We start from the raw sequence: 16,551 nt of genomic DNA, 5'->3' as shown, positions 1-16,551 counted from the left end.
ACTTCAATGGCATGCACTCCTTTTTTTTTAAATTTATTTGAGAGAGAGACAGAGAGAGAACACGAGCAAAGTGAGGGGCAGAGAGAGAAGCAGACACCCCGCTGAGCAGGGAGCCCAATATGGGTCTCAATCCCAGAACTCCGGGATAATGAACTGAGCCAAAGGCAGACGCCCAACTGACTGAGCCACCTAGGGGCCCTGTGCACTCCATTTTAATACATCCCAACCTTTGGTTTGAGAAAATTAAGTGTTCATTAACCTCTACAACCGAAAAGGAACATGTTAATGTTGGGAAGTGAATTGGAAGGAGAGAAACTATGCATGTGGCAAATGGCACTGACACTTCTGATTAACACTATTCTACCTCATTTCCTCATTTTCTAGTGAGCAGGAAGCAAATAAAACTCCAACAAGAATGGTAAAGTGGAAGGAGTATAAGATTTCAACTTTATCCTTTCAAGAGAATGGGGGGCGGGAATGGACTAAAAATACTCAGAACAGTGACCAGGAAGAACTGACAAGTACAACTGAGCTGTGGATTCAACTTGTGGTAGCACAAGTGGACATGGCTATTTAAGATGTTTTATTTTATTTATTTTTCTTTTATTTAGTCTGTATCTCTCTCTCTCTCTCTCTCTCCCTCTCTCTCTTTTTTTAGTACTCTTTCCGGTTTGGTTATTGTGTGTTCTCTCTGTTCCAAATAGTTTTCCTACATGATTTGTTAATATAACTCCCTGTTTATGAGAAATGTTTGATTATAGAAAAGGGTGGAAGTCTTTTCCTGGAAATGTGTAAACTGAAGCTGAGATCACCTATTGTTTTCTATCAGAATTTCTAATATGTCAAATTTGGAGGATTATCCAAAGCAGTGAACATTAGATAAGAGTGACAAACAGCCAGTCAACAAAGGTGGTTAGAAATGAGAAAGACTGGAGCCGATATACAAAGAAAAGTACTAGATATTAGATAGGGAAATAATTATTGGAGTTGGAGTCTATTGTTCTAAATGATCCTGCCACTCCCTGACTTCCCTAATTTTTAAGAGTTTTCATGATCCGATAATTCCACACACTGCAGGCATATAATAACCACCTTCTAGAGTCTATTCCATGGCTGGTAAGAAGTTTACAACAAGAAAGGTATGACAAATTCATCTTTAAAATAACATTACTCACAATAAAATACAAAATAAGAACAAATATATTTTCCATTTCTTTCCTTCCCTGATTTTTGTCATAAGCACTACTCTGTGGGGTTCAGTAAAGTTCATTTTTATGTCAACCAAACTTTATTGATTCAGTTCAGCTTCATGGGTTTGCACTAAAGTGTTGCTCACCCTAAAAGAATGCTAATCAAGTAATTCTATGACAGCTATATAACCTTGCAGTAAAAAGCACACCAGTGTAAAGGTGGGTGAATTACAGTCTATTTGATGCTTGATTTACTCTACAGCTGTCTCCCACAAAGAAATATAACAGCCAAAAACTAAAGCTTGGGCATTTTTTAAACAGATTAGGAGTTATTTGGTGTTATTTGGTGAAGAGGGTAGATCCCTGAGGGAACAGAGAGAATGAATTGAGTTATTTAAAAACTCTTTTGACTTTTTAGGATCTGGTTTACATTTGGATTTGCTTCTGACTCAAACAAGTTAGAACTTGGCACAGACATACATACTTATCTTTCTTTGCTAATCTACTTAGGATCACTAAGAAATATTTCAACAAAGCTACTGTAGGAAAGGTTAATACTTCAAAATCTTTACTGATGTAAAAGAAAAAATAAAAGGATTTGCTTAAAATCAAAGGAGAGCTGGTTTCTACATTGTGCCACTCCCACTTAACAATGCTGCTTAGGCAGTATTCAAATCTCTCTGAGGGTAGATTTGCTCTGAATATGTACTACATTACTCAACTGGATTATTATTTTTGAAAGTGAATAATATTGCCAGAGTGTTATAAAAAGAGAGAATCTTCCTTTATCTGCAGATCATGTTTAGAAAATGTAGGAGTTGTGTAAGTTTCTGACATATTTCTATAGTGATATGTAACTGTGATAAAGGTGCTGTTACAATATTCAACCAGTACTTTTGAGCATATTTTATTTCTGAACCTTAAGTAGCAATTTACACCTTGAGGAAATTGACAACTGCCTAATTAATGTTCATGCTGGTCATAAACAACACTATCGTTTCCACAATAGAAATTTTTAAACATCAATTAATACAAAATTTGGTATTTCTAATTCCTATGCAGCAAAGTATTAATTTGGAATATCTCTCTTAAAATGGGACATGGAATTAAATAAATCAATCATGCCATGCGGCCAAATATATAGTTATTTTATTATGCAAAGAAAAGGGGGATATTTTTACTAAAAATTTAATCTAAAACAAAAAAAATGTATTCTTCTCAAAGGTATCAATTTGCAATCATTATTTATATTGTTCCTATAAAGTTCATCATTATATACATGGAGTAACTTAGAATTTGATAATTTTGGTGAAGTATAAAAAATTCATAAAAGGAAAGAATTTAAAATTGTATTACATGATTTAAAAATTGAGGAAACTTCACATTTTATTATTTTTGTGGTTCTACAGGTATATGACAACATAACATTATGTACATATACATGGATATTACTATAGCCTATCAGTCTTCCTTCAATAAGACAATGATTAAAAATGATAAAGAAAAGAACTATATTTAATATTAGTGTAAGGAAATCTGGTAAACATTTAGAGTTGAAGAAATAAAGGATTTTTTAAATTTTAGTTGCACTGTAATTTACAACAGTCTGATATCAGACATGTTACTTGGCCTGACATCTCTTCTCCCTTCCTTTGGTCACATCACCCCATTTCTTTGAAAGAAATCACCTAAAATTATTTACATTTTCCTTCTCCTATTAACCAAATAAGAGATGAAACTTTTCAGAGGTGGTCCACAAATGCTTTATCAACTTAATAAAACTTATCTCCCCTCCCTTAGACATCATTAACATTCTGGGGTGCCTGGGTGGCTCAGTTGGTTAAGCATTTGCCTTTAGCTCAGGTCATGATCTCAGGGTCCTGGGATCAAGTCCCACAGTTTCTCCCTCTGCCTCTCTCTCTCTCTCTGTCTCTCATGAATAAATAAATAAAATCTTAAAAAAAAAGATATCACTTACATTGTTACACACAGATAGTGACTCTATTTCATAATATTTCAGATTAGTTTAATGATCCAAAGTTAACTTTTTTTTAAGTTTATTTATTTAAGTAATCTCTACACCCAGCATGGGGCTTGAACTCACAACCCCCAAGATCCAGAGTGTCATGTTCCACCAACTGAGCCAGCAGGCAACACCCCAAAGTTAATTTTTTGCTAACAGATTATCCTTGCCTCATTGAAATAGTTCTGAATTGTACAATGTGTTTCCATTCAAATTTCAGATTCCATAATCTCTACTGGCAAATTTGGTCATGTAAATGAATGTTTTATTAATAATGTTCTGCTGCAAGGACACATGTAACTATGTTTTAGCTAAAATATAAGGTACATAAATTAAGTCTTCTGATAAAATTATTCTCTTTTCTTAATAGCCAAATAAGGGATTCTCAGCAATATGAATTTGTCTAAATATTTCAGAATCAACCAGTATGTGTGAATATTTGATTAATTCAGTCAAAAAATCCACATTGACAATTTGTCTTGTTTGAATAAATGACATGGAACTATTTATGGATATTCATAAAGAACAATTTTATAACCATACAGCAGGATATTCCTGGGAAATAACATGCTTTATTATAATTTATAATTACTCTGCATGTGGTCTTTGAAGAAGTATAATACCCTTCAGAATAATTAATACACAAAGCATCAGAAATACCAAGTCTTTCCGGTGGCTGCATGGCTAGAGGATGTTGAGAATGAATTCCAACCTAAGTCTTTCCTGTCTTGAGCATCCTTCAAATGGTGGCCTAGCTACCACTAAAGCCATGGGTAATATAGAAACAGATAACTGTCACCAAATAATTATTTCAAGAGTCTTAGTTTGGAAGGCCATGTTCTATAAACCTAAACATTCCTATGGATATAAAAAGTTCAAGGGTTTAATGACATAGTGCATATATTTTTAACAGAATTAATGATTGTGTTTTGAATGAATATATCCTAAGTACAAAGAAAATATGGGAGGGGCGCCTGGGTGGCTCAGTTGGTTAAGCATCTGCCTTCGGCTCAGGTCATGATCCCAGGGTCCTGGGATAGAGCATTGCACTGGGCTCCCTGCTCAGCGGGAAGCCTGCTTCTCCCTCTCCCACTCCCCCTGCTTGTGTTCCCTCTCTCACTGTGTCTCTCTCTGTCAAAAAAATAAATAAAATCCTAAAAAAAAAAAAAAAAAGAGAGAGTATATGGGAAAAGATAACATATCTAAGGTAAGTAAATCTAATTTGGTAGTGATAGTGACTTTGAATTGAGAAATAAAGATATATCCAAGGTCAGGAAAAAACTGAATGTTAATAGTTTCTGTGATTTGTATTTTTACACTGAGGATAGATTAATTTTAAAAAAATAGTTACTTAAAAATGTATTCTCCAATGATAGTGTTTTCATTAATAGTTTCACTGGCATCTAAGTTTTTCTTATTATGTTTAGATTTAGATAGCTAAAGATTTCTACTTTCATCCTAGATTAAGTCATTTAGTATATATGGCATCTCAAATCAGGCTTAACAGAATTCAAATTAGTGCTAAGGGCACACACAAACTTTTGCAGATAGATATCACCTAATGATATCTATTTCATTATAATATTTTTAAGAAATATTTAAGTAATCTCTACCCCCCAGTGTGGTACTGAAACTCATGACCCCAAGATCAAGATTCACATGCTCTTCCAACTGAGCCAGCCAGGCACCCCTTAGTTATAGTATTCTTAAAGGAATAATTCATTTTTAATGTTAGTAACTTTCAACAGATACAGGTATCTAGATACCTGCGTCAAATCATTCACCAAACCCAAATAATTATTGGCAGATGTTCTATTCACAATGTTAAAGATGTGTGTTACACTTAAGGTGTTTTTTAAGATTTATTTATTTATTTGAGAGAGAGACAATGCATAAATGGGGGGGAGAGGATGAAGGAGAGAGAGAAACTTAAGCAGACTCCTTGCTGAGCATGGAGCCAGATGCGGGGCTCAATCTCACCACCCTGAGATCATGAGCAGAGCCAAAACCAAGAGTTGGACACTCAAGTGTCTGAGCCACCAGGTTCCTCCACCTTAATGTTTTTTTATTTATTTTTATTTTTTTTTAAGATTTTATTCATTTATTTGACAGAGAGAGAGAACATAAGCAGGGGGAGTGGGAGAGGGAGTGGGGAGAAGGGAGTAGGAGAGGGAGAAGCAGGCTTCCCGCTGAGCAGGGAGCCCAATGTGGGGCTGGATCCCAGGACCCTGGGATCATGACTTGAGCTGAAGGAGACACTTAAAGACTGAGCCAAAACATTGTCATTGTATCTATCATAGTTCATAGAGATAATCATAAATCAGTCTTCTGACTCTTGCACTAACTCTTTCTCTCAGTCTTTCACCAATTCATCTCATATTAAAAAAAAAAAAAAAGTTTTCTTTTTCATTCTGAGCCCTTGTGAAAATGAGTAATATCCCAAACTTTAAAAATGGTTATAATAATAGAGAACTGTGTATCTAAAATAGAGAGATACTAACTAAAACCAGCTGGTTAGGAGAAAAGTAAAATACTGATTTCCATACAATTTGACAAGAGAAAAACAACAAAACCCAGATTTAATCTGTCTAACAAACTATCATCTTTGCTTTTATTAGCAGCTTTTGCAGTTAGTGTTTTTGGCAAAAGGATTTTCAAACTGAAAAAAAAAAAATCCTTTGGTTTCCTTTTTGGCCTTTGAAACTCAGGTGTTCTCCCTATAGAGGTGTTCAGAGAACTTCTCTTAAAGATTAGCAGGCATGCAAAATTATTTCCAAGCAAACTTCAAATCCCAGACCAGAAGAAATATTTACATATTCAGGTATTTGCCTCCTATCATTCTCCAAATCTAAAACATTCCTGGCAGATATTCTGGACATATTAGTAAGTCTTAAAACTAATAGCCTACAGACTTTCCAATAATATCCTCATATACTAAATGATCATGACAGTCAAAGGTTCTTATCAATGTCCATTTCCTGCTTAAAATGCAATTCCTGTGGTATTTTTTATACAGCATATGCACTCTGATTCTAATAGTTTCTTTAAATATGGAAATCACACTTTAGGTTTCCCTTTCCTTTAAACAGATTCATAATCTTTACTTTTTTTTATACATACATATGTTATAGAAGAATTTATCTTACATAGAGATATTACATAAGGTCAAGATGCAATTTTTCCCCTTTTGTTTACTATTTCACATAGTTTAGTTAGTCCTTAATTTAAAAATAGATGGCAAGTCTAGGGGTTCAAGACAGCAACATAGGAAGACCCTGAACTCACCTACTCCACAGACACAATGAATCTAAACCAACATATAGAGCAATTCTGCTGAAGAAGAACAGAGACCTGATTGAACATCTTCTACACAACAAAGGATAGAAAGACCATAAAGAAAAGAGCAGGAAACAAAGATATGGTAATGATGGGAACCCCACCCCCCCACGCAGCAACCTGCAATAAGGAGGGACTGCACTAAGGATCCCACACCCAGATTTACCCATCCTGAGACACAGAAAACAAAAACAAAGAAAACAAAACAAAACAAAAAACAGCTATTTGAAAGACAGCTAGACTATAAGCGAAAGAAACTCATTTGCTAACCCTACTGCATCCACCAAACAGTGGAAGAATTGCTGGAACTCTCTGTAGGTTGGAGGCATTGGCCAGCACCACTGTATACATTCCCCATCCACCTTAATATTGCAGATAGAAGCAGGGTCCAAGAGCTCTAGCCAGCCTGCTACATGCTAATCCATGCCAACTCCAGTCAGCCACACAAAATGCAACCCCTGTCCCCCAACCTCTTGTGTATCTGCCCCAGTTCCAGCAGTCGCATTAGGGAAGCCCCAGTGCAGAGTTCCCTAGGACACCCTGAGCTCACATGTGCTACAGCTCCAACCAGCCAACTGAAGCCACCAGGCACATAGAGTTTACATAAGGAACGCTTGTAAACAAGACCACTCTGCAAGACTGGGTAAGGCAGCTGTTTTGCCTCACTCATAGAAACAAACACAGAAAAAATAAATAAATAAAAAGAGGGGGAAGTAGAATATACTGCAAATGAAAGAATGAGACATAAATTCAAAAAAGAACTAAATGAGATAAGCTTTCTGCCTGATAAAGAGTTTAATGTAATGGTCATAAAGATGCTCACTGAATTTAGGAGAAAACTGGATGCACTCAATGAGAACTTCAACAAAGAGATCATATATATATATGAACCAATCAGAATTGAAGAACAGAATAACTGAATTGAAAAATATACTAGAGGGAACCAATAGTGTATTAGCAGATGCAGAAGAATAGATCAGTCTGGAAGACAGGATAATGGAAAACACCCAATCTGAACAGAAAAAAAAAAAAAAAAAAACAGAAGAATAAATCATAGTAATCATCGATCGTACTAATCAATCTTACTTATATTCACATTATCAATCTACTGGGTCAGCATCAATCATACTAATATTCACATTATAAGGGTCCCAGAAGGGGAAGAGACAGAGAAGTCTTCATAAAACTCATGTGAGGCAATAATAGCTGAAAATTTCCCTAATCTGGGGAAGGAAACAGATCTGCATCCAGTAACCCTAGAGAATACCAAACAAGATGAATCCAAGGATGTCCACACCAAGACACATAATAATTACAATGTCAAAAATTAAAGAGTGAATCTTAAAAGCAGCAAGAAAAAACAACTAGTTTTGTACAAGGGAAATCTCATAAGCCTATCAGCTGATTTTTCAGCAGAAACTTCCAGCAGGCTAGAGGGAATGTCATGATATATTCAAAGTGCTGAAAAAACCCTATAACCAAAAGTACGCTACATGACAAGATTATTACTCAGAATTGAAGGAGAGAAAGACTTACTAAGACAAATAAAATTTAAAAGTTCATCACCACTAAATGAGTCTTATAAGGAATGTTGAAGGAACTTAAGGCCATAACTAGAAGTAAGAAAACTATGAATAGAAAAAACTTCACTGATAAAAGCTAATATATAGTAAAAGTTGATTAATCACATATAAAACTAGTATGAAAGTTAAAAAACAAAAGTAGTAAAATCAATTACATCTAAAAAGCTTAGTAATTTTATAGATGTAAAATATGAAATGTACAATACAAAAATGTAGAACAAAACATGGAAGGGGGAGTAAAAAGAGGAGTACTTTTAAAATATGTTTAAGTTTAAGTTACCATCAACTTAATATTGACTGCTATATATTTAGGATATTTTATATGAACCTCATGGCAACCACAAACCAAAAACCTATACTACATACAGTAAAAAGACGAATCCAGAATAACACTAAGAATCATCAATCACAAGGGAGGAGAGCAACAGGAAGACAAAGAAACAGAGAAGAACTACAAAACAACAAGAAAACCATTAAAATGGCAGTAGGGACATACCTATCAATAATTACTTTAAATGTAAATGTTCTAAATGTTCCAATCAAAGAATAGAGTGTGACTGAATGGATAAAAATAGAAGACCCATTTATATGCTGCCTGCAAGAGATTCAACCTCAGACCTCAAGACATACAGACTGAAAGTGAAGGAATGGAAAAGATATTCCATGCAGATTGAAGTGAAATAAAATCTGAAGTTGCAATACTTCTAGCAGACAAAATAGACTTTAAAACAAAGACTAACATGAGACAAAGTAGGAAAGTACATAATGATAAAGGGTTCAATCTAACAGGAAAATATGAAAATTGAAAGTCTTTATCCATGCAACATAGGAACACCTAAATATATAAAGCTAATATTAGCAGACATAAAGGCAGAAATTGACAGCAATACAATAATAGTAGGGGACCTTAAGACCACATTTACATCAATGGATGGATCATCCAGGCAATCAATAAGGAAACAGTGGGTTTGAATGACATATTAGAATGGATAGATTTAACAGATAAAATATACTATCCCAAAACAGAAGAATACATATATTTTTCAAGTGAATATGGAACATTCTTCAGGGTAGATCACATGTTAGGCTACAGAACAAGTCTCAATAAATTTAAGAAGACTGAAATCATATCAAGCATCTTTTCTGACCACAACAGCATGAAACTATGAATCAATTACAGTAAAAGAAATGGAAGAAACACAAGCACATGGAGACTAAACAACATGATACTAAATAATCAATGGGTCAATGAAAAAAATCAAGGAGGAGATCAAGAAATACCTGGAGACAAATGAAAATGGTACAAAACTTTTGAGATGTAGGAAAAGCAGAACTAAGATAAAGGTTTATAGGGGCGCCTGGGTGGTTCAGCCAGTTAAGTGTCTGCCTTCAGCTTAGGTCATGATCCCAGGGTCCTGGGATCTAGCCCCATGTCTGGCTCTCTGCTCTAAAGGGAGAATGCTCCCCTCTCCCTCTGCCCCTCCCTGCCACTCGTGCTTTTTTTTTCTCTCTCTCTCAAATTAAATATATATATATATATATATATATATATATATATATATATATTTAAAAAAAAAAGTTTAAATACAACACCCAGTGCTCCTTGCAGTATGTGCCCTCCTTAATAACCATCACCAGGTTAACCCATCTCCCTACCCCTCTCCCCTCTAACACCCTCAGTTGGTTTCTCAGAGTCCATGGTCTCTCATGGTTCATCTCTCCTTCCGATTCCCCCCCCCTTCATTTTTTCCTTCCTTCTCCTAATGTCCTCCATGCTATTCCTTATGTTCCACAAATAAGTGAAAACATATGATAATTGACTTTCTCTGCTTGACTTATTTCACTTAGCATAATCTCCTCCAGTCCCATCCATGTTGTTGTAAAAACATGGCTAAGTAATATTCCATTGTATATATGGATCACATCTTCTTTATGCATTCATCTGTTGAAGGGCATGTTGGCTCTTTCCACAGTTTGGCTATTGTAGACATTGCTGCTATGAACATTGGGGTGCATATGGCCCTTCTTTTCACTACATCTGTGTCTTTGGGGTAAATACCCAGTAGTGCAATTGCTGGGTCATGGGGTAGCTCTATTTTTAATTTTTTGAGGAATCTGGGTGTTGTACGAAAACAATGAATCATAGATCACTGCATCGAAAACTGGTGACATATTGTATGGTGACTAACATAACATAATAAGATTAAATTTAAAAAAAAATTAAATAATATAGACCTACCTCAAAAAAAAAAAAAAGGAAACGGTCAAATAAACAATCTAACTTTACACATAAAGGAACTAGAAAAAGAAAAACAAACACAACTCAAATTTAATAGAAGGAAGAAAGTAATACAAATCAGAGTGGAAATGAAATAGAGACTTAAAATACATATCATTGAAACTAAAATCCCATTCTTTGACAAGATAAACACAATTGATAAATCTTTAACCAGACTCATCAAGGAAAAAAGAGGACTCAAATAAGAAATGTAAGTGAAGAACCTACAACAGCACAGAAATACAAAGGATTAGAAGAGACTACTAACAAAAAATTATATACCAATAAACTGAACAACTTAAAAGAAATGGATAAATTCCTAGAAACATACAATCTTTCAAGACTGAATCAGGAAGAAATAGGAAATCTAACAGATCAATTAATAGTAATAAAATAGAATCAGTACTCAAAAACACCCAACAAACAAAAGTCTAGGGCCAGATGGCTTTAAAGGTGAATTCTACCAAACACTGAAAGAGTTAATACCAATTCTTCTCAAACTATTCCAAAAAATGAAAGATTGTGAAAGTCTTCCGAACATTCTATGAGGCCAACATTACTCTGATATGAATTCAGATAAAGACACTACAAACAAAAATAAAATAAATAAAAATTACAGATCAATAACCCTCATGATCATTCATGCAAAAATTCTCAACAAAATATTAGCAGAGTAGGTAAAGGAGATTAAGAGTTACAAACTTCCAGTTATAAAACAAATCAATCACAGGGATGAAAGATATGGCATAGGAAATACAGTCAATATTTAATAACTTTGTATAGTCACAGGTTGATGCTCTACTTATTGTGGTGAGCATTTCTCTATGTATATAATTGTTGAATCACTATGTTGTACACCTGAAACTAGTGTAAGATTTCATTTCAACTATACTTCAAAATATATATGTATATACATGGCAAGATTGTAATTGGAAAAAAAAGATCCCCAGTATGACTTTTACAATTTTTAGGAGAAATTATTTAGAAGGACAGTGAAAAAGAAATGGAAATTGAAATAGTTGGAAGAAAAAAAATGATCAGACACATTCATCAGAAAAAATGAAATTCCTATTTTTGAAAGTGTTTGGGGGTTTTATATAAAAAAATAATTAGTATTTTTTTTAAAGATTTTATTTATTTTTTTGAGAGAGAGAGAAACTGACAGAGCATGAGCAGGGCAGAGAGAGAGGGACAAGCAAACCCTTGGCTGAGCAGAGAGCCTGATGTGGGGCTCATTCCCAGGACTCTGGGATCATGACCTGAGCCAAGGCAGACACTTAACAGAATGAGCCACCAAAGTGCCCCAATAATTAACAATTTTATTCTACCTTTTGCCTACAGTTATTCATTATTAGACAGAAAATAGTGTTATAAACAAATTGTGAAATTGCTGATAATTTGCATAACAATTGAAAATTTAAGGCTTTTTCCATTAGAATTTCTCAAGAAAGAGAAATAAATCTATGATCTAGAATGTTTATTACAAAGAAATCATGCATATAGGGGCACCTGGGTGGCTCAGTCATTAAGCATCTGCCTTCGGCTCAGGTCATGATCCCAGGGTCCTGGCATCAAGCCCCACATCAGGCTCCCTGCTCTGCAGGAAGCCTGCTTCTCCCTCTCCCACTCCCCCTGCTTGTGTTCCCTCTCTCGCTATGTATCCTTCTGTCAAATAAATAAATAAAATCTTAAAAAAAAAAAAAGAAACCATGCATGTATACACTTACCTGTTATTTCTTTAATTCTGGAATACTTTGCTTCAAACTCTAGGTTGTTATACATAAACAACTTATTTTGACTTTTAAAGTTTTTTTTATTATTTTGTAATTTGATTGAAATCAATAGTGTCAGAGAAATGATGAGGGATTAATAAAGCAAATCAACACTGTAGAATTAATAAGGAGGTAATTTAATGCATCATTTCTAACTAGAATCCCAGTAAAGAGGGAATTATCACAAATTATATCTATCCCCTACAACTCCACGCTCAAGTGATTTTTTTTTTTCAAAGTGGTGACTTCTTCATTATCTTGAGTTTACATTATATTATATTCACTTCTAAGGATATTTTATCATTTCAAGTAAAAAAAAACAACAAAAAAGTGACATCCAATCTGCAGGCAATTAGTGAATGAACAAATAAATATATGTTAACAAAAAGCCTGAGTGTTGTTAGGAATTTAGTTTAAATTTCAACCAAATTGCACTTCCAATTTCTCAAAAATTATACTTCTAATATCTGCTGATCCATTCCATTGCTTTGCACATTTACAAAATGGGGAGAAAAAAAAAAAGGACAAATCTGTTTCGCATTCAACATCCAAATGCTAAGAAGTTTATTTACACTGAAGAGTAAAATGTCCCTTAAGAAAACAAAGATGTGGACTAAGAATTTCTTAATGAAATTATTTTAAATGTAAACTTTGTAAAATATATTTGACTACCATTTATTTGCCCTTCATTGTCTTTGGAAAAGAAATAAACATAACTACATTTAACAACTCATTGGACTCAAAGAACATTTAATAAATTTACCCAAGTAAATCTAACATTCTTTTATCTCCTTCAAAACATCGAACTATTGGATTCATCACAAAATAAAACAAAACATTCTTTGCTTTTGCTTAAAAAATTTTCTAGGATTTCCATAGCCAAAACATAACTAATCTCATCAATTTACAACCAATCGAGGAGTCAATCCATTTCAGATAACTAACACTGAATGAGTATCAAGTTAGGTCAGTACTTGGAGTTTTTCAAAATACACTGCATTCTAGCATATAAACACTATTCTAAGAGTGGGAAAGGAAATAAGACTAGGTCTCTTACCAGAGAAGAATATTTTTTTAGTGATTCATAGAGACTGTCTTTTTGATATTTCATCTGCTGCAGACCTCGAGAAATGTTAAGTAGTGTTCCAAATGGGAAAAAATTGATAGGAGGATCTGAAACCTGGCTTTGTCTACTGGTGCTATGTATCTAGGATAATGAGAATGAAAAATATATATAAGAGCAGAGGTAGATACTCAAATGGTTGTTAGTAATTTTTTTACCTATATTTTCAGATTTTTTACTCTAATATTAACTTTTCTTCTAAAATTTTTCAAATAATCCCAGTAATATTCAGTTACCTGAAAAATTTAATGTTTCAAACAAACCTAAATGCTTAGAATTATTTTAAAAATAGTTAATTAAAAAGCATACTGAGATATCAAGAAAATATGGGAAATCCTCAGATATCAAAAATGAAGTGTTCATATGAATCCAAAATAGGTATGAAGCGATCATATGACAGCTACTAGTCACAGTGTTATAATGGGAACAGTTTTCATGGTTGTGCTGAAAAGAAGAGACCTAAGTCCTACTTATCAAAAACTCAGGGTCCACACAAACAAAACCCTCAATGAAAGATTGTGTACCAGGAAAAAACAAAAGAATCCAAAAAAGATAAAAGGGACACTTGCCACTAGGATATGGGTGCATGAAAAGAAGGTTTTCTTGGAGAATCCTTAATCACTGGTTGACATTCATGGAAGTTTGAGGTTAAGTTCACACTGCATGCACATTCGTGGGACCTCAATACTGTACATTTATTTAAGTGTCCTATATGCTCCACAATGCTATTCAAAGAATAAACAAAAGTTCTCTCTGGAAGAATAAATCTCCAAACAGACTTGTTAGAATTTCCCCAGATGAAATTCAAATAACCATGTTTGCAAACAAATCACACCATTCAACCCCATTCATTCAACATCAATTCAACAAATATTATTTAAGAACCTATTAAACATTAAATACTGTTCTAGATTCTAGGCATGCTATAGTAAATGATAAAGGAAAAATAACCACTGCACTCACGGACTGGGTCTGGTTAATGAGACATACAGGAAATTCAATATGTAAATGCATGCTATGGCATCTTTATAGGTAATAACTTATATGGGAAATCATGAGTGGGCTAAATAGAATGTATAGAGCTGGGTAGTCATGACTAATAAACAATAGAAACCAACCAACAATCCATTCCCCAATGACTTTCACTGCTAAGGATATCAAATAAGGGTGACTGGGTGGCTCAGTCAGTTAAGCTCTGGACTTTGGCTCAGGTCATGATCTCAGGGTCCTGGGATGGAGCCCTGTGTCTGGCTCCTTGCTCAGTGGGGAGTCTGCTTCTCCTTCTCTCTCTCGCTCTGCTCCTTCCCTCACTCATAGGTGTTCTCTCTTTTTCTCAAATAAAAACAAGATCTTAAAAAAAAATAAAAAGCTTAAAAAGGATATTAAATAGAAGAATTAACATGCAAATTGGACAAATGAAGCAAAAAAAAAGAATAAAACTGAAATATGAAGAAATTAACTAGATTGTGTCACATATTGCAAACATGATAGAGAAGATAAGACGTATGGAACACTGAAACCAAAAAATATTTTTTAAAGTATGTTTTTAACAATAATACAGTAGAAGATGAGGAGATAACACATGGGGTAGGGGCAATATTTTATATACGTAACATGTGAGAATCTAGGACTGAATAAACCCATGAATCAGAAAGCATGGTATCTCCCCCATTAAAATTAATAAAAATGGCTTAATAACTAAGATAATAAGTAAATAAGTAAAGCTAACAAATAACACATGAAGCATATGGCAGATTACCTACAAAGAATCACTGTGAGATTGACAGATTTCTCAGTAAAGAGAAGAAAAAGCCTTTAAGAAAATACCTTCAAGATGAAGAAAGAGAATTCTCATCTAATACAACTCTGTACTTATTGCGAGAAAAATGCACTATTGCAAAGATCTCTAGAATCCATTTGGATAGAGAATAGTTGTGATTACAGAGAGACAGAATTTTGGTTTGTCTGAGGTTACCATGGAAATCTTTTCCTTCATTTCAGTGAAAGTTTCACAACACATGCTCTGCAGAAGTTCCAAAGACAGGATACCCTCTGAAAGTCACTTCCAGACATTTATTAACCAGTGAATGTGTTCATTAGGACATAAATGTCACATTTACAGAATGACAGATTCAGCTCCAGATGATTCTACGTGTCATTATACTTGTTATATACGTCTATTATACATACCATATAGGCCATTGTATAGGATGTTTTTACTACTGTGCAGTTGCACACTGTATCTGCACTTGATCAGATCAAGCTTCTCTTTCTTTTGCAGGTCTTATTAAATCATACCATACCCACTATTCTACAGCAACCAATTTAATTAACATTTTGAATTGGGTCAAAACAAACATTTTCAGAAAGAAAAAAAAGAAAGGCAATTCAGCATGGTAACAACTTCATTTAAAAATTAGTGCATAAGTTTCAGAAAGAAAGGCAACAGTTCCAAAAATGAATGTCTGAAATTCAACATAGAAAGGTTAACAGAGAAATCGGTTAACCTCTGGATAAATCAAAATATCAATTGATGGTATAAAACTCATAATAATATCTAAATTATAGGGATAAGCAAAAGGACTAGATTAAGTTATTGAGCAATACAGGCACAGAAATAGGTCACAGGGAAGGGTGGGGGTGGTGAAAAAGTCCTTTACGTTTCTAGTATTATTTGGAAGGAGAGTAAATATATTTGCTAAATGGAGGTGTTTATATTTGTTGTTTATATAGTCGTTTATGTTATATTAGTTGTTATACAATATAATGACATTTGTTGCTTATATTGTATTAATACAGTTATATTATCATTTATGTTTATATATTGTTTATATTATCTTAGTTGCTTGTATTATTAAGGTTAAAAGAAAGCAGTATAAAAATGGAATGAATAAAACAGAAAGCAGAAAAGAAAACAAAGTGGTAGAAATACATAAGCAATCATAATCAATGTGGTTGTAGTAAATTCTTTGCTTAATAAATACTGAGATTGGATAGAAACATTACACTTCATTCTTCATAAAAGGCACTCCTAAAACAGTAACAGATAAAGGTAAAAAGGAATGCAAAAATGTATGGGTTTAAAATGGCAAACATTGAAAACACTTAAGCTGTTTAACAACAACAAACCATAGAAAAGGCAGGAAAATAAAAGTAAAAAGGTGACAGCAGGATGTGCTGACTGAGAAGAGACTATAGAGTGTTAGAGAAAAAAAAAAAAGTCATGTAAAAATAGTCAATTAAAAA

The sequence above is a fragment of the Mirounga angustirostris genome, unplaced genomic scaffold (genome assembly GCF_029215605.1).
Source record: "Mirounga angustirostris isolate CCGP_5_RB_7025 unplaced genomic scaffold, mMirAng1.0.hap1 SCAF_1, whole genome shotgun sequence".
Taxonomy (NCBI): domain Eukaryota; kingdom Metazoa; phylum Chordata; class Mammalia; order Carnivora; family Phocidae; genus Mirounga; species Mirounga angustirostris.
The sequence above is the reverse complement of the archived record's forward strand: the minus strand, read 5'-3'. Positions refer to the sequence as shown.